The sequence below is a fragment of the Tamandua tetradactyla genome, chromosome 1 (assembly GCF_023851605.1).
Source record: "Tamandua tetradactyla isolate mTamTet1 chromosome 1, mTamTet1.pri, whole genome shotgun sequence".
In the NCBI taxonomy this organism is placed as follows: Eukaryota; Metazoa; Chordata; class Mammalia; order Pilosa; family Myrmecophagidae; genus Tamandua; species Tamandua tetradactyla.
In genome coordinates, this window is record NC_135327.1 from 173,576,117 (window position 1) to 173,595,963 (window position 19,847).

General features: G+C 46.0%; 1 long non-coding RNA gene across 1 annotated transcript in view; it reads left to right on the forward strand.

Moving 5' to 3' along the window:
* Positions 1 to 8,217: 8,217 nt before the first annotated feature.
* The window catches only part of LOC143687339 (uncharacterized), a 362,948-nt gene continuing 351,318 nt past the window's right edge, over positions 8,218 to 19,847 (forward strand). Inside the window, exon 1 of the long non-coding RNA XR_013177500.1 lies at positions 8,218 to 8,397. This is a non-coding gene — a long non-coding RNA (uncharacterized LOC143687339). The remainder of the gene's footprint in view (positions 8,398 to 19,847) is intronic.

A 19,847-nucleotide genomic window follows, 5' to 3' on the forward strand; every position in this document is an offset into this window, starting at 1 on the left:
CTCTTGACCTACTTGCTCTTAATTTACATGCAGTTTCTAGCATATTTAGAGTCACAAACTTGAAAGACAGAGAGTTGCTACTATTGATTGGTCCGTAAACAGTGGTCAAAAAAATAGCCTAAAAGCAAGGTAGGCGAGAAGGAAATTTACCAAAACAATTATAAGGACTCAGAAAGTCAGCTGTGACTGAGCTCGTGGAACAAATGCCATATGTACATTAGTGACTTCTGTTTTGACATCACTGTATGACCACATGGTACAAAATAAGTCACAGAACTGCAGAACATGACAATTATGCATGTTAGATGTCCTCAGGCCAATCCCTGAGAAATAGAGAATAAAGGGACTTGCTCACAGTTACACACACAGCCCAGTCTCTCAGTTCCACTGGGCCCAGGGTTCTTTTCTTCCGCTCTACATAGGACTTGCAACCAAGATGCTGAGTTTCGCAGGAACGCTTAAATTCTGTCCCCTGTCGTCTTTGTGAGACATCAGGAATGTGTGTGATTCCCTTTGGAAAGAATTCCGTGACAAATGATGGGAGTGAAGAAAAGATTGGGAAATTAAAGGGGTCCCCCAAGCACCGTTCCCAAGAACACACACACCAGCTATCTGGAAGGAAGGACTGTCCCCAAAGAAGAAGCTGGCAAAAAGGTTTTCCTAGAGTAGAAGGAAATGTCCCTCCTTGCAAGGAGCCCACGCTGGCTTTGGCAGAGATGACTGGCAGTCAAGCATGGGCAGACTGGGCTGTGAGAAGCAAAGGGTGGTGCCAGCAGGAGGTTTGACGGGCAGGCCTTGTGATTCACTGACACACTCCAGGGGTGCGTGTGGAGCATCTCATCAGGTATATAAATACACGACAGGCGTACTATTGGGTGTATATGGTCACATTATTTCAATTTGGCAAGCCTGCCCCCGGGGTGGGCACCCTGCCAGTCTGTATTCCCACATCCTGCTGCGGGCCCCAGGGCCCACCCATTTCTATATTGAGGACTCCTCTCCATAAATAAAGATCAGGAGTCAGGCACGTAAGAAAGGCTGTTTGGAGCGCCGGGAAGGCCGTCACATGGGCCAACAAAGGGCAGGAAGTGCCGGGCGGTGGCCCCTGTGTCCGTCCCCAGGCCCAGCTCACCTGGCGGAGCCGTGGGGCCTTTGTGCAAAAAACGTCAGGCCCGAGTCCCAAACTTCCTGCCATTTGTCAGGCTGTGCCGTGACCCAGAGTTCACCGAAATGCTTGCGGCTCCCAACAATACACACATACATCCTTTGGAAAAATTCTCTCTCTCTCTCTCCCATCCAGGCAGCAATGGCTTTTTTTGGAAGTGGCCAGTGGGACCCAGGGCTGAGCAATGGAAACTTGAGGTTGTGTTTCTCTCTCTCCTGAAGAAGCCCAGCTCAGAGAGGGAAGGAAGAGGGCAGAACCCCAGTGGGGAGGGACTGAAGCTCTGGGTTCTCGCCCCAGCTTTGCTCCTGACTGGCTCGGTGTGAGGTGGTTGAAGGGTGGAGGGTGGATGGCGGGCAGTGTCTATTTCTTGACCCATGTGTTTCCCTGCTCCTGCCCAGATTTCCAGATGCTGCCATCCCACCTCCCTTCCCCCAAGGCTTCACTGCCCAAAAGTGGGAAGAGGATAATGTCAAGGATACCTGCATTCCAGCAGAGGCCAGCTTCTCAGAGCAAAAAGTCCAGCTGTGCATCAGAAACAGGGTCTAAAGCATTGCAGGTCTGGACGTGGGGACTCCTGCTGTCCAGGTCAGACATGCCCTTGGTTCCCAGGCTTGATATTGAGACGGGAAACTCAGGGGAGCTCTTTCGAGATCTAACAGCCCTGCTCTCCTGTGTGTGCTCAGCCCTGGCCACAGGCTGCTGACAACGGCTCCCAAACACTGGATGGACACGGCCTGTAGACAAAGAAAAATGTGGTGAAATTTCCATCTTGCTAAATTTATTCCATTTAAAGGACTGTCCTTTTATTCTGAAATTATGTTGAGAAATGAAGAAAAAGAAAAACATGGGGAATTTTTCCATATGCCCAAGTGTATTCCATTTCAAAGATTATTCTTTATTGTGTGGTTATGTTCTTCCTACTATCTGGGTATTAAAATGTGCTTTCATTTATGAAATCACAGTAATTTTAAAATGAGTTATTTGGTAAAATAAAAAGTTGGTGATCCGCACTGGTCCTCCAAATAAAAAACAAAACGAAACAAGTGTTACCTGTGGTTTGTGATGTTCACAAGTCTAGGAGTCCAGGAACCACTTCTGTAGGAGATACGGAAGTGGACAACAGCGTTGTGGCCCTCAGGAAGCTTATGATATGGTTGGCAGGCCACAAAACCTTGTAATACGGTACAATATGAGACCTCAAGGGATTCTGTGCAAAATGGTGAGGTAGAACTCCCTCTATTGGAGCCCAGAGATGGGCCAATGAAAGCAGCCGCTCTGTCTCAATTAATATTGTAAGTGCTCGATTAATATTAGTTGAATAAATGAATGTCCAGAAGGCACTGAAGAGGGCTTAAAACTAGGACTTGAAGGGATAAGAGAACTTGTCCAGGTGGAGGAGCTACTGAAGGGTGTTCCTGTTCAATGGGTCAGTTTAAGCAGAGGTATGGAGGCTGAAATGGGCATGTTTGTGTGGGGGCTGTGAGGGGGCTGACCGGACCGAAGCCACGGCCTTGCTTCACAGAACAATGGGATGGGATGTGAAAAAAGTGGTGGTGTACCTCAAGAACCTGACTAAGGGGTTTAGACTTGATGCAGGTGGAAACAGGAAGCCAGGGAAAGTTCTTGAGCAGGGAAGTATCAGAGGGAAATGCTAGTTGGAGACTACTATAGTTGAAGAATATGGCAATTGGGTGGAGGAGGGATGGGAGTCCGAGTCCAGGGGGAGGCTGTCCAAGGATTCCAACCTGGATGGGCTGGAGGTCTGGGCTCAGGAGCTGGTGCTGGTGGGCTGCACTACACCAGGACGGGAAGGGTTCAGGATTTGAATCCAAGAGTCTAGGCAAGTTTTAAATGACTGAATGGATGGCAATATGGAAGAGGCAGGCAGTTGGGAATAGGGGAGAGGATGAGATTGGCTTTGAGTCTGACAACTTTGAGGTGGTGACTAGGCTTGCAAATAGAAGCATCTAGGTGCCTGGCACTTCAGTGAGAGAACCAGGACAGAGCACACCTAATCAGGACAACTTCTCCAAGAGGCTGAGGGAGAGAAAAGAGGCCACATGGAGGTCTCTTGAAAAGGGCTGCAAGTGGGGAATCTGATGGGGGGATTCGGGGGAGGTGCTGGGGCCTTCACAGGAAGGTCTCCAACCTGGCCTGTTAGTGGGTGGAGTTCAGCTCTGCATTAAAGAAGGAAGAGCTGCCAGAGGGGAGGGCCATTCTCCGTGGGCGGTACAGGCAGGCAGACCCAGCAGGTCAGGCGGGGCTCCAGCAGCTTAGATAACTTTGAGCTATTTCAGGAAGAGAGCCCTAAGAAGATAAACAGGCCAATGGCCAGCAGATGGACAGATAACCTTTGCTTAGCCCAAGGAAAGGCGAGAGAGGGCCCTTCAGGGACAGGCTCCTCTGAGACAGGAAGGTGCCAAAGTGCGTCAAAGCGCCCAGCAGGAGGGACTGGAGCAGGAGAGCAGGGGAAGCTCTGGCTCCAGCTGGGGAGGGGGCATCTCTTCAGTCTGGCCAGGCATGGGGCTGCTGGAGAAGTCCTTGCGATTCTAATGGGAATGGAGGCAGGGAGCTCCCTGAGGTCACCCCAAATCCAGGAAATCTAAACCTTATTCAGGGTCTGAATGCCCAACTTCAGCAACTGAGATTGAACTTCTTTTACTTTTTAATCTTTCAGATTGTTCACAAGTCTGCTGCCTGCTTGCATTTATCAGATACACAATCACAGTGTGGTACAGTATGTGTTTGTGTTATGTGTGATGTGTGCAGGTGGTATATGGGAGCAGTATGTGGGACGGGTGTGGGGTTAGTGTGTGGGTGCGATATCTGTCAGGGTGAATGATGTGTGCATGTGGTTGTGTATATGTGGGTGAAGTATAGGAGCAGTGTGTGGGCGTGATGTATGGGTGCCAAATGTGTGCATGGGGAAGTGTGGGTGGGCAAGTGAGGACTGTACAGTGTAAGTATGTATGGCAAGTGTGTGCGATATATAGATGTAGAGTAACTGCAGGATGGTGTGTGGTGTGTGGGCACAATGTATGCACATGTGTGTGGTGTGTGGGTACAGAGTGTGCATATGTGGGTGGGCATGCAGTGGGTGAGTATGTGGATGGGTGTGTGGTTGTATATATGGAGGTGATGTATAGGAGAAGTGTGTGTGTGGTGTGTATTAGTGTGTGTGACATGATGTGTGGGTACCCAGTGCACGTGCACAGAGGACGGATAGTGGGTGTGTGTGCTCATGGTATGAGTAGATCAGAATGACTATTACAATAGACTCCTGACTCAGTTCCTACTATCCCATCCCCACCCTAATTTCTCTCGAAAACCAGAGCTAAGCTATCACTGCCAGGCTCAGAATACCTCCCAGCCCTTGGACAATTTGGCCCATCCTCCTTCAGGCATCTGGGGAGGCCTTGGTGATTCAGACCTTAGCCTTTTTTAGCCTCCTTGCCCTCCTTGGCCTCCCAGGGACTCCTTGTCTCTTCTGCACAGGCTATGTGCTTTCCTGTCTCTGGGCCTCCGTTTGCGTAGTTTCCTCTCTGTGGAAGGCCCTGCCCATCCTCTCCACCTTAGAAATCATCTTTGTCCTTGAGGTTCAGCTCCTGGATACTCCTGGGGACACCTTCGCTGGCCCCCTCCTTGCCCACTTCCTCGGCCCCTCTGCCTCACCACCAGCTGCCCCTCAGGGCTTCCTGTACATTTGTTTACATGCCACCATAAGCAGGTCTCTCAGACAAAGGTTAGGGCTGTATCCTGCGCCCACCATTGGACTGAAACTCTCTAGAGGCAGGGATAATGCGAACTGGGGGCCCAGTCTCTGTGTCTCTCCCCCTCAGTGCTCTCTGACAAGGTTTTGCCCCGTGTTGCTCTTGCCTCCCTCCCCTGCCTGCACTATTGCTGCAGGGGACATTTTTGGCACTGCTGTCTTAACAGTTCCCAGATGATTGATGCAGCTAAAACTGGACTTCACAACCTCATGGCCACACCAGACTCTCATCTTTCCTGTAGACCCTGCATCTTCCCTGTACCCAGGCTTAAAAACCGGGTCTCCCTTGGACTCCCCCATCCTCACCTCTAAATCCGATCACCAAACACATTCTTTCTGTTCCTTCTTCCTTGTCATTATGTCTCTTCTCACTGTCCCACCTTAGTTGGGATTATTTCCTCCGGATTAGATTACAATGATAATTAGATTATAGCAATAGCAAATACTATGAAGCATTCTTTAGACTCAGAGTCAGAGGTTGAAGCAATCAAATTCAATTCAAGGCTGCCAACTCCCTTAGCCCCCTGCTGAGATAATGCTCCAGTGAGAATTGTTTTGTAGCAACCCCACCGTCACCCCCACCCCCTGGACCTGGGAGAGAGTTTCTCTGGGCTGGAGATAGCCAGAGTACCGTCAGCTGTCAGACAGTGCTTCGGCACTACGTCCCACCTGACTCACTCTGCTCTCATTCCCGAAGATTGAGCACTTCTTCACGTGCTCCTTAGATTTGGGGGTGTCTTTTTTCTGTCTAGTCTGTTCATATCCTTTGCCCATGTTTCCACTGGGTGTGTTGTTGCCCTCTCATTGGTTTCTACAAGTCCTTCGCATGTACCAGATATTAGAATATCTAGAATTAGCATAAAATTCTCATTGGTGTTAGGCATGGCAAGGGCTTCTCCCATTGTCTTCCATCTATTGATTTTGTTCATGTATCCTTCATCCATCATAAATCCTTCATTTTAATGTAATTAGAATCTATCTTTTGAACCACTGGTTTTGAAGTTGTAAGTTGTCCTTTCCAGTTTCTAAGTTACAAAAATATTCCCCTACATTTTTTTCTACTAACCTTACAGCTTTGTCTTTACTGAATATTTTACAAAGTGACAGTAATCAAAGTACTTTGGTTGCCAAGGCACAAGCTAGTCAGCAGGCCACACGCCCTGTGTGAGAGCCCCTTTCCACAGGCCCAGGGGACATGACAGAGCCCTGGGCTGGCCCACTTTCAGTACTTCCTCCCCTTGTGGCCTTAGGTAAGGTAAATGCTGGACCATTCTTATTTGTAAATGACTTTTCTTTTTTATAAAGCAAAATAAAACGTCTGGTCTGCCTCTGCTTTAACAAGATGATGCATGTAAAAGTGTTCTAAGAGGAAAGTATCAATGCTATCCTCATCATCAACATCACCAGAGTCAGCATCATCACAGAGAATCAGTGTTAAGTAAACAAAGACACCAAAATGCGTTAATCAGCAAACTGGATAGCCTTCCTTTGTGCGGGATCATCACCTTACTGAAGAGTTCACTTCGACACTAGGAATAGTGGTGACAGATCTGCAGGAACCTGGGAGAGGTGGACACAAAGGTCTAACTCAGTGTTTTTCCAATTCTAGTGTGCACGTGAAATCACCGGGCGTCCTTTTTAAAATACAGACTCTGCCTCAATAGGTGTGGGGCAGCCAGACATTATGCATTTTTATCCAGCTCCCAGGTGATGTCATTGTGGCTGATCCACAGACCACCGTGGACCCGTGTGAGTGGCAAAGGTCTGACTTCTAGCACACAGGCCTCTGCCCTAAGGCTGAAGCATGGGTTGCCTTAGAAGTAACTGGCCCCATCCTTCTCCCTACTGTTCCTCCCTTCACTTTTGTGATTTCACTTCCCGCTTAGGTGGTCCCTGTGACGTCTTTCCCTGTCTAACCATCTTGTTTCTGAGGTAGCATGCTCTCTTTTCTTGGCCTCCCATTAGTATTCTAGTGAGAGGACTTCAAGGACAGTGGAAAGCACCAGGGGGGCCGAGAGGAAACTTCACTGAAAGGAGGTCTGCAAACACATCAGAACACAAAACACACACAGTCAGCCAGAAGACCCCCACTCCTGGACCCCATCCAGCCCCGTCCCTTTATTATTTTTGTTCTCTTTCCTCTTTAACTAGATCTTGCCTGAAAACAGCCTGGGCGTTGCTAAGGTAACGCCTTAGAGCCTCCCCGAACACATCATTGTTTAATTCCAGCAGCAGCACCCGGGAGGAATTTGCTATTTGTTTAAGAGATGAAAGCCACAAACTTCCACACATTCTTCTCCAGTTTCACTCCCTTTGAACTGCACGGTCCAGCCAAGGCTGAGTACATTGGGTGGAGGGGACTCATGAGACCCATCAAATTAGTGGGTGCTCGTGGATGGCTGTCGTTACCTACAGTTTGAACTTCAAGGACAGAGAGATCCAAGATCTCCCCTGACCGGATAATGGGGAAAGAGTCTTCATAAGAGATTCTGAGCACAACATGGGGGACTAAAGCCTCTCAGTGCTGAGTCCCCATAGCCTCAAATCTGTAAACGGTAAATTGACCCAAACTTCCTCTAGGGTTCCAGTTTCTCATATTGTAACTCTAGGAAGGGTTAGCAGGTACTTCTGTGAGTAACCCACATCACAGGATATGAGTAAACATAATGCCGATAGGACATGAGGCTCTCGCCATGAGGGCAAGCTTCAAAGGGACCCAGGGAAAACCACCCAGCCAGGCCTCCTGAAGAACAGGAATACATATAGCAAAGAGTTCTGTAGAGAATGGGGTGTTGTTTGGGGATGAAGGTGGGGCTCAGTGTTTCAGGAATCCATCCAGGCTCCATTTAACAAATATTTATCAGGAATCCGTAGCGTGCCTCTGAGTGTGTGCCAGGTGGACCCTGGGGATACGGAGATGCACAGTGAATCAGACGCCTCCAGGAGCTTTCATCCCCGTAGATTTCCAACTTCCCAGCGGCAGGAGTAAACTGACTCCATTTTCTTGCTCTGCCACCACACAACCCGATTCTTGCCTCTTTGTTTTTCTTTCAGTGTGGTTCCGCTTCTTTGACCAACAACGACCCGGCTCCATGTTGCATCCAAACCCCCTAAGCAGAAGATCTTGATTGGTTCCGGTAGTCATTAGCTCCTGGATCTGGTTATCTCATAGGACACCAGCTGACCAATAGAGGAGCAGTTCTTGGGTCAGGTGCCCACCCTTGGTCCAATCAGCTGTAACCGATCTGACGACTTGACATTGCGCGAAGTCTTTAAAGGGTGCCGCAGGTAGAGGGGTCTTCTGAGAATGGTCCGTCCAATATCAACTGCCTGATGACTGATGCTGTCAGAGGAATTCTGGGAAGAGAACAAAGCTGTCTTGTGAGGACGCTGAATCGAATATTCTGGCGTGGTGTAGTGTGCGATACTCTAGCTCTTCATTCTGTGAAGACTTTGATAAAAGGTACGCGGCTCACTTGTGTTCTGGAGAATGGTTGGCTGTGCTGACTCTGGTCTCCAGGAGGGCACAGGTTTAAAACAGAGGTTGCCTCTCGGGGCCAAGCCACAACAGGCAACCTACAGCAGAAACTTGAGAAGCGTGGCAGTGAATTGAAAGGAGGAATTAGGATGGCTCTTTATCGAAATACTACGTTCTTATATACATCATCCCAGAGAGACCTATGCAGAGATATCAGGGAGACAGAGAGACAAGCATACAGACACACACCTGGGCAGACACACTGAGAGACAAAGAAAGAGGCTCCAAGAGAGGTGGGCACAGAGGCACAGAGATAAGCATAAGGTAAGAGACACAGACACATAGGCACCAAGACGCATACAGACAGGCACCCTGGGAGAGACACACACAGAAACAAGTGGAGATCTGAAGACAGTGCTTGAAGCTCAAGTGGACCGAGTCTAGTGCAAGTGAATCACCATCCTCCCTTGATACAGGAAGACGAGGCTGTTTAGTGCAAAGAGCATAAAAGGGCCATCTCTCTGGATGTTCAGGGTGTTGTTGTCACTTAGTTGCTGAGCTTGTCTTCAGAAAAGAGGGTGTGGGTGCTTGGCTAGGTGATTTAATAAAGCCCCTTTTAATGGGAAAATATATTCCTTGAAGTTGAAAAACAACAAAAAATAGCAAAAGTAGAAATGCTTTTGGAGATGTTGCCAAAATCCAGATTAGTTTTAAGGCCCCAGCACTAAGAAGGGGAACCCCCAGGAAATACTGGGCAGCAGCCCTTGGTGGGAGTGTCCACGCTATGTGGTGACGCTGGTCGGTGTGTGGAGAAATGAACAATCTAGTCAGGGAGCCCTTGTTACAAAGAAGGGCAACTTGTCTACCTGTGGTTATCTCTTGTCAGCTGTCCACATTGAGGTTGAGACTGAAAAGGATGTGGAAACTTGGTTCCAGCCACATTTAGTGCCCTGGGCCAGGCCAGACCCTGAACATCTATCTGAAGGAAGAAGTTGATGACTTGCTCCTGTAGTAAGAATTGGGAGCTGCCCCTTCAGCCTTAGGCTGTTGTGCCTGGGAGTAGACCTTAGAGGTTTTCTAGTTCAACCCCTTTAGTTTTCATGCAGCAAGTTAATGGAGCCTTGGCTGACTTTTCAAAGGCTACTGCCCCTACCTTAGGTTAGTTTTCTTTTACCTCGAGGAGAGGGGTTGGGGTCTCTGTGTGGGGTGGGCTGGAAGGGGAGGTGGGATAGGGCAGAGGAGTAGACACCATCTGAGAATAAGTGCAAGAAGCTCTGAGGAAGCTGTTGAGTGGGTGCTGAAGAACTGTCAGAGACATTTCTGCTACATTTTGTCTGCTTGTCTTTCCCTTCCTTTGGGCCACCTGCCTCTTGATGATTTCATTTTAGTCACAAAAAGGGTAGGGTAACTCAGGCAACCCCTCTCATTAAGTACTAGATAAACAGTGGAAAATACAGAGCATAGGTGGCCCGGAGTTTCCAAATCAGGAATGATGTGAGATAAAAGAGTCAACTGGCAAATTTCAGGGGCTGACTATGAAGTTGTTCACAGCGTGGAGGTCCCTGGCATCCTCTCCTCCTTCAGCTGCTTGTGAATCAGTAGATTGACTGCAAAGTGACGGAGGGGTGAGCAGTTCAGCAGGGGATGGAAAGACACGAATCTCAAATTGGCAACAGAGGAATCCTCATCCTCAACACCAGCCAAAGCTTTGATAGACTTAAGCGGTATGTGGCGTCTGAAATTACTGGCTAAAGGGACTTCTTGCTAATCTCTTCATGGAACATAGGTGTAGTGTCACTCCTCGTCATTATTGTTGTTCTCACCCTGTCACCTACGTGCCCTCACCACTCCCTGGGCTTGGGAGGTGTAGGAATAGTGTCATCGTCATCTGCAGTGGTTTGCTGGATGCCTTGCAGGGTCCTCAGGACAGTCACCAGCATACAGGTGCCATTTGATGCACCTCCAGATTCCAGAAAGCCACCGGAAGAGCGGGTAGGCTGCTCTGCTCAGAGAGCGGCACACATTTACATCACTATGACTTGGGCCTAGGGCTGTGACTGGGGCCGGAGATGAGAAAGGGAAATGCAGAGAACTACGACAGCGAAGAAGGAGCAAAAGAAAACAAGTTTCCCCCACTGTACTCCCCTCCCTTCAAATTACTCTACTAGTCATTGAGATGAAAAAGCAGCGCTAAATTCTTTCTGCTCCCTGCTCCGTCTTCTTTTCGAATGTAAAAGAGAGACTCAGGAGCTTTCCCCTGAGTAGAATGTACATCTCCATCTCAATGCCCAGAGACAAAGGCCAAAAAATGTGAGGAATTTCCAAAGCGCCTCCTTCCAAGTAGATCTCCCCCACCCCTCTGGCTCAGCTCCTTGGGCTCTGTGGATGGGAACTGAGGCTTTTCTTCTCTGGTCCGGACCTGGCCTGGCCTGCTGCCCACAGACTAAAAGCTTCAGTCTGAAATTGTGGATCTCCACCCTCCACTTTATGCACTTTCCTCCTGTAAAAAGAGACTTCTTTGAGCCCATGGTCGGGTGGGCCTGGTGCCTGATTTTCCCAGAGCATGGCAGGGACAGTTTGTGCAAGCGGTCTCTGCTCTCAATCCCTCCTTGCTAGAGCAGCAGCTCTGATGGCCGGTGAAGATGGATGCGGGAGATGGATGTCTGGGGCACTGGGAACATTTTCATTTCTGCATGATGGGCTTTAGGAGGAGCACACATTTGGCTCAGGAATCATTTGTTCTCTTTTTTATTGGAGGCTGAACAAAAGGGAATAAGCTTCCATTACCTCATAGGGATTTAAGTGAGAGACCAGGGAAGAGCCCATAGAATTCTCATTTTAAGACATCCGTAGAGACAGAGAGTGACACTGTATGCACTCGGGACCTTGGCAGTTTGGGCAAAAGGTCTGCTGGTCCTCAGTGTGCCATGTATGCTAGTTTATTTAACCCTAAACTGTCCTTTCTTCTCTGTAGGATATGCTGGGTTCTTTGAGGGGTCACTATGATGACCAAAAAAACCAGAAAAGATAACAATCCATGGATAATCTTTAGAGGAGGGGTTAGTAATGATATAAACTGGTTTATACAACCAGTATTATATGTTCAGTTATCACATGCCAGTATTGGGGAAATGACCTCTCTCTGATCTGCCAACTTGATCGTTTTGCTTCAGGTGTCCCTGCTCCCCTGTCTGACTGCTGAAATAATTTTCCTCTGCTTAGTCTTGCCACTGCATGACTTGAGAACCTGCAGCGGCACCCTCTGGTATCTGTTGGTCCGGTAATCTTGGTGTGACACTCAAGGCCCCCCATCAGCCCAGCTCTCCTACAGCTTGTCCCTTACTGCTCTTCAGCATGGCCTCCGGTAACCCCCACCGTCCCAGACTTCTCATTTGTCCCACTCCTCCCCGCCCCCACTCAGTTGTTCTTACCTCCTTGTCTCTTATCTCAGCCAACCTGGAGAATGCCTTTTCACTCCTGTCTTTTCACTTCCCCATCTCTACATGGCATTCCACAAATTCCCAACTCCCTCAGTGCTCATCACGTTCAAGACCTAGCTTAAGCCACTCTTCCTATAGGCATGTCTCTCACAAAACCCCACCTCTACTCTTTTAGTGTCGGTCAGACCTGGTATCAGGACTCTGTGCTGCCTGCCACTCTTCTAGTCAGTTGCTTGTCTTTGGGACCTTTGAGTCTCATTTTTTTTTTCTCATATGTGAAATGGGGAAAATAAGCCACCTTATAAGTCTTTATGGAGATCAAGTGAGATAATGGCAAGATTCTTTTAGGCGCTAAACAAATGTGAGTTGCCTTTTTTTTTTCGTGTCCTCCAATTCTGACGCATTCAATCTGCATTTTATTCAGTGGAGTTGTTTGCTTTGTAATTGTCTTTGGAAATTCAGGTGTATGTTGGTTTCCTCAAGTGACTTGTAAGCTCCTCGAGGTCAGGGGAGACTCTATTCCAGTAGTTCTCAAAGTGAGGTCCCTGACCAGCTGTTTCAGCATTCCTGGGCTCTGTTCCAGTCTCAGTGAACTATAGACTTGGGGTAGATCCAGCAGTCTGTTTTAATAGGCCCTCCAGATGATTCTGATGCATGCTTAAGTTTGAGAACCGCTGTCCTATTTTATTGCTTGGACCATGAATGGTCTGCAGAATAGTCTAGGACTCACCATGTATGAGCCAACCAGCTAGTTCTCTAACCTGATAAGATCCCTGCCAGCAGCTCATTCCACAGAACTGACCCTCAATTCAGCCCCTAGAGATGGGTCTTTTATGAACAGCTCTTTTTTCCCTCACCTCATTGGAAGAGAAAAATGTTTCCTCTGCGTGCTTTGTGTGTGCCGTCTAATTGACATTTCATGACAGCCAAAACCTTGTTGACTTTGACAAGAAAAGTATAGACTCCCCAAAGACCCGCTCACTGGGGTGGATACCACAGACCTATTTCTCTGAGCACATGTCCAGAATTCCCAGCAGGTGATGCTGGGTGGGCGGAGAGGATTCAGGCATCTTATATTACCAAGCAGGGTCTCGCTGCCTGACACACACAGAGGCCAATACTATGACATTGTGATTTTGAGAAAAGAAAGAGCTTTAATGCAAGGTAAACTGGCATGAAGACCGGAGGCAAGGCTCAAATATGTCTCCCTGATCTGAGAGTTAAGGGAGATTTTATGGGAATGGATGATACGAGGTGGGGACTGAAGTGGGGATTATTGATTTGGCATGGTCCAATTGGTTAATTATATAGCTGTCCATATGTGATAGAGTGGATTTTAGCCTGCATCTTCCTTATTGAAGGACCTCTCACATTTGATTTACTTTGATATCTCCCTGTCCTTGTAATCTTGATTCCTGGGGAGGTGAGTTCTGTTTCTGCTGTCTCAGAGGTCATCTAAAGGACATGAGACAGTGTTTTCTGCGCATGCTCACATTATATGACCTGTAGTTAATCAGGCTCAGAAGAAAAGGTTACAGAAGCAGAGGACATTAATACCCACCCCCTGCCCCCAAACCAGTTTTGGCCTGCCCACGATTTTACTTGGCCTTTATGGAAGTAGAGAGGGAAGAGCCACCCTGTACCCCATGCAGCTTTCATTGGGGAGCAAGGACTGCCTGTGTGGCCAAGGCGGGTAAGCCTGGCATGAATGGAGACCTTGTATTGAAGACCTCACTGGAGCCAGGAATCATAACACAGGGACTTTTCACAAGGAACTTTGCAACAGAGGTGTCATTGAGCATGCCTGATGGCTCGCAGGCAGACATGGAGTCTGGCGGGTGCGTGACATTGGTGGAACAATACTCCTGCTCCTCCTGACCCTCCTCAACTGGGAGGTCTCATTTGTCTCCTCTCAGAGGGCACCATGCTGAGAGTCATGCTGACCATAACTCAAGCCACCCTGACCCTTCTTGCAGGCCCTTCAAAGCTATAACAGCAGGTTAGATGTGGACAAAGGGTTGTTAGGTCTGAGGAGTAAGCTAGTGTGTTGGACAGGGAAGGGTTAAAGGCAGCTGCTTGAAGACATTGCTAATGCACAATTCCACTGGGGCTTCTGCTATAGAAAAGAGAGGATGCCAGATGCACTCTTTTGAGGGGGGCAGAATCCCAGAGTTCCCCCTGAAAGGGGTGACTGAGAGGTAAAAAAGAACTGCAGCCTTGCTGAGAGGGCTAGGTGCTAACAATGAGCTAGGAGCAGAGAGCAACTGCCCACGGCAGGCAGGACAGTAGGTGAGAAAGGAAGTGGGAAACTGGTGGGTTTAACATCTTCCTTTCACATATGTACACATATTCTCTTGTCTACGTACAGTCAACACTTACCTACTCAAGGTGGTTAATGAATGAATTAGCTTCCTCTCTTTTTTTCTTGCTGTCTTTTTTCTAGGGTGACCAAACATTCTGGTTTACTGATGGTGGCTAATTTCATGTGTCTACTTGGCTAGGTTATGGTGTCCAGTTGTTTGGTCAAGCAAGCACTGGCCTGATTGTTACTATGAAGGTATTTTGTGGATTTAAGTAATTAATCAGTTCATATCTATGGTTGATTGCATCTACAATTAACAAAAATGGTTACTCTTAGCAGTAAGAAGAGTCTCTTCATCCAGTCAATTAAAGACTTTAAAGGAATAACTGATGATTTCAGCAGTCAAAAAGAATTTCTGTCACTATTCCAGACAGCCAACTTCCTGGGGAATTTCCAACTTGTGGCCTGCCCTGCAGAACTTCGATGTGCCAGTTCACATGGGTACATTTGACAATTCCTATAATAAATCTCTTTGACACTCACACACATACATACATTTGTCTGTCATGTATCTATCCTGTTGGGTTCTGTTTCTTTGGAGAAAACTGATTAAAATACTTGGGACCAAAGGATTTCCCAGGACAATGGGACATTCACTGCTAAAATTGGGACAGTTCTGGGTAAACCGGAACAGTTGAACACCCTACTTTTATCTTTGCTTTCTTTCTCCACATATGAAACTTACACTTATCTCCCATTTCCCCCTAAAAATCTGATCACAAGAAGGGCAGTAAAACCAAAAGGAAATAGGCCTCTGTTTTGTCCTTGCAAGCACCATGGTTAACAGTATATTAGATATAAGATAAGTTGGATAAGTTGTCAGGGTTTAGCTCTTGGTTAAAATAAGAAAACAAGTTATGGCCAATTTCTTAATATACATTAGATTGAGGAGGTAGCTATGATTCTTCCATTTTCACTCTTGTGGACATACTTGTGACCTTATCCCTTTGCTCTTTTGTAAGTTCTCTTGCCTTCTGCCTGGCACAATTCCCACCCATCCTTGGAAACAGCCCTGGTTGAGTGAGCTCCTTCCCATGTACTCCCATATCATATATAAATACATACATGTATGCCCAGTGCTTGTCAACACTGGCTTATTTCCTTGTCAGTCTGCTCCATTAGAATGTGAGCTCCTTAAAGAAGAGTTATTTTTCTGTATCTGCTGCCACATGGAGATTCAATAAATGTTGGTTAATGAATGGACAAGTGAATTATTCACATATGGATGAAATAATTGTAGAGGAGTGTGTCTAAAAGGTTGACTTAGATTTTGGCAGGTAGAGGTTGAGCCTTCTGGGATGGAGCTGCTGGACACCAGGTAGAGCTAAGGCCTGAGTGTTCCTTGTTTGGCAGCCCATGCCCATCCTCACTGGTCTTCATTCTCAGTGCCTGCTGTCTCAGTCCCTGGCTGATGGCTGCTACTGTTATGCAGTAGTGACTTACCATTCCCTGGGGCTCTCTTTTTTTCTGAGCTCACTGACAGCAGGCCCAGGAGAGCCAGGAACAGACCTGGAGGCCTGGCATGTCTGGCCTTGTCAAAATTACAGCTGCCTCAGGCCCTTTGTTTTCCTGGGAAAATGCTGTTGTGTTTTCACCCTTCTACTTAAGACAAATGAATAATCTCAACCTAGTCATCTGGGGGGCGATGGCAGATACTTATTCTGCTCTCACTGGTGTGCCTTTCATCTCCCTCCTTCAGGGGCCTCCCCTGGGGCCTGGGCTAACACCAGCTTTTGGCCCCTAACAGGGGTCAGCTAACTAGGGCAGGCAGACAGTGCCAGGTTCCCTGTGACCTCTCTCCACCCTGTCCTATTATGTGAACCATTTTCTTCTTTTCTCTTCCTTCTGTTGTCTCCTACTCTCCTGTTCAACTTCACCTTTCTCTTCCTCAGTTATTAGTTTAAATAATTTAGCCCAGGAGAAGTTAATATGAATAAAGGAGGTCTACCTTAACTACTCTCTGTACTCCATTAATCTGTTTTCCTTTGTGGCATGCCTTACACCTGACATTAATCAATTATTTATTTGTGTACCTGGTTTGTATTTGCCTCCTCAACTTAAATGGAATGAAAGCAGAGACTAGTTTAACACTAGCTATACCCTAGTGCTATGACTAGTGCCGAGTACATAGTAGGTGCTCAAGTAATAATTAATGAGTGAATGAAAGAGGCCAAAGTTTCAATCCCAAATCATAGGCTAGCCCTGGGCAGTGTCTGGCCTCTGTTTGAAAGATTCCTGGGGCAGTGAGCCCAAACCTGGCACTGGGAAAACCCTCTACAGCTCTGCAACCACTTGTTTAAATCTCATGAGAGCCAGGAAGGAAGGTTTTAGGATACGTGGGTAGTGATGGCGCTCATTGCTTGCATTACCTTCTCCAAGTAGAGACCTGTACACTGTTTTGGCATTTTCTCACATGAGTACCTCTCTGCCAATGCCCACACTTTGTTGGTTCCAAGCACTGTGTCCATTTGTTCTTCTGTCCCCAGCTCTGCCTCTTCTTTGGCTAGGCTGCTTTGCTGTCAAGTGACTTGGTCCTGGGAGTGATACACATGTGCCTATCTTCTAATTTACATCTGAATTTACTACGGCCCAGAAAGGTAAAGTCGTTTACAGAAGATCACCCTATTTGTCATTGGAAGAGCTGAAAATACATTTATTCATTGGACACATACTTATTGAGCTCTTACTAATTGCTTGGCATTTTCTTAGGCACCTTAGGTACATTGCTGTACAAAGCAATATGACAATAACATCATCAACAATAACAATATAACACAATTAACAAGTAAAATAACTATCCTTTGTTGATTGAAGTAAATTACATAAATTATTTCATGTATACCTTACAGCAAACCTACAAAATAAGTCCTCATTTTTCAGATGAAACTACTCAGACAATAAGACTCTGATTTCAAACTCTGTGCTTGTGGCTATTGTGTTAAATCTGAACACTTCGGTCTTGACTCCCAGTTCAGGACAATTCTACCTACTGTTCTTCCTTTCAGGTTTTCCTTCTTCTGGTCTGCCTCTGAAGAGCATCTGCATCAACAAATTGAACTCTGGCATGTATATTGTTATCAGTAGAAATTACCCTTTTACTGTTCTCCATAAACATCTTTCTTTTCACCCATAGTGCTGTAGCAAATACCTTCCAACAGTGGACTTCACCAGTAACTCATGTCCAAAATTGAGCCCAATGTTGGGTTTGCACAGACTTGCCATCTTTAGGTGCTACTAGCCTTCCTTGGACTGTGACTTTTGTGAATTGGACTGCATGAAATACCCTGCTGGACAGGCAGAATTCAGTGCATTGGAAAATCTGACAGAGAATCTTTTCATTTACAGGATGCTGTATGTGGGGATAACCCTGTGTTCCTGCTACCTTCTGTAACTCTTTACCCCATACCCCTTGTATTGGAAATGGTTTAATCCCCTTTCTTGGCCATAGTGACATCTCTTTGTGGGATTGCTGTCTCTGTGTGTGGGGCTCCTAGTATTCTGTTGTCTCTTATACTGTTGTGGAATATGGATGCCATGTCTGTCCTGTGGTCAAAGTAGTTTGCTGTGTGGGGTGGACTGTGGAGACCCAGGACCTGGGCCCTCCCCACTACATATTGAGAATAAACTACTACATGTAGCTACCTACAATAACCAGGACAGAAGCTAAAGGTCATCAGATCTCCTTGTCGGAAGAGGAAGGGTGCGGGGGGGGGTGTTTAGAGATGGAAAAATGTACAGATGATATCATAAACAAAACATTAAAACTACTCTCCCTTGATCTCTGTTGATAATAAACCTCCAGACCCCTGTGACATGAGACCCTGCTGAAACTCTGTTGTCATACACTTGTCTGTACCGTAGTCCTAAATCCTTATAAGCTCTCTGTTGTACTCTGTACCCCTTTGTGGAGCACTGACATCCATTTTTCTGGACAGCCACCACCAGAAAGATCTTCTCCTATTTGTAAGTCCCAATAAAATCCATGCCTAACTCAAAACAAAGCGAAACAAAACAAAAAACCCCCAAACCATCTACTGTTTAAAGATCAAAGCTTGTATCTTCGTGTGAAGTCTAAAGGATGGATGGATGGCCCTATCTTTTCATAGGACCTGAGAGATATTACAAAATTACAGAGGTGACAGGAAAGGAAAGATGATTCCCAGGCTCTAATCAAACAGGATCCTGAAGTAACAGAGACTGTTCTTTTTCCTTCTCTGGGTCCAGAATAGTATCACCAACTAAATTCTGTTTGCTACTTACCAGGTGAGGAACAAAGTTCTACCAAAGAAAAGCCATAACTTTAAGGAGCAGATAGCCTAGTGCCTCATTTGTGAACGTTTATGCACTGCAGAGGCAGAGACAATGTTATGTGTTCACTAAATCCTGTTTCATTTTCCTCTTCCTATGCACGTGGGAAGGCTACATTTCCCAGGCTCCCTTGCTGTTAAGTTTTGGACATGAGACTAAGTTCTGGCCAGCAAAATGGGTAGAAGTGATATATGTGTTTGTTCATGCTCTTTTTCCTTTGGTGCTTTCATTTATTCAAGATGGCAGGCAAGTTGGAGGAGCTTAGAACAGCAAATAGAACCTCCTGACTCTCACTAGATTGTGCTTCTTATGGTTTGTTATTCCCGCGTATGTACAAATCTTGACAAGAAAATCAGCAGAAAACCCCCACAACAAACAACAACTTATCCAACTTCCATAACATACTAAACTTAAAAGTAGTTGTTTAGGGATACATAGATATGTAGTGAAAATATACGGAACAGAAAGAGAATGCCAAACTCAAATTTCAGAAGAGTAGTTTCCCTTCGGTAGAGCATAGAAAGGAGTATGATTGGGAGAGCACAAAAGGAGCTTCAAAGACATTGATAACACTCTCATTCTTAAGCTTGGTCACTAACATATGGGTATTCATTTTATTATTTTTTTATGTTGTATGTATTTTTATTTTTTGGGAAACATTATATAATAAAATTTGAAAAAACAATAGGACTTTATATGCTATCATTTGTGTAAAAATGCTCACACATATATATACATATATATACATTCATATACATATATATGTATATATATAAATCTGGCAACAATAGTTGCTTCCTTATAATGGCAGAATTGAGAAGGAAACTTACTTTTCACTCTATATCCTTTCATACTTATAAATTTTGTTTCGTATGTTGAGTATATAAAAATTACTACCCAAAAAGAGACAGAGAGGAATAAAATTAACTCAGTAGAAATACTATTGCATATATTATATTATCATAACTAATAGCAACAAACCAAAACAAAGTCTAGATATTAAAAAAGAATAGAAGAACTATGTCACAGTGTTAACAATGATAGTGGTCTTTGGTCGTTGGATGTGCATCATTTAGGATTTCCAAATTGTGTATTATACACATTATTATTATTTTTTAAATATATAAGCATGTTATTTTAATTATGAGAGCAAAATCTGGCATGCTGATAGCCTCGAGGGAATGGCCAATGTAGAAATGCCCTGATGGGAATGTGCAAGGAGAGCTTGGATACAGAAAGTAGGAGCAAGTCAAATTGAGGTTGAGGTTCAGTGGTGCTATTGAATAATCTGCTGAGGAAATTAGGCTTTTATTTTTAGTCAGTAG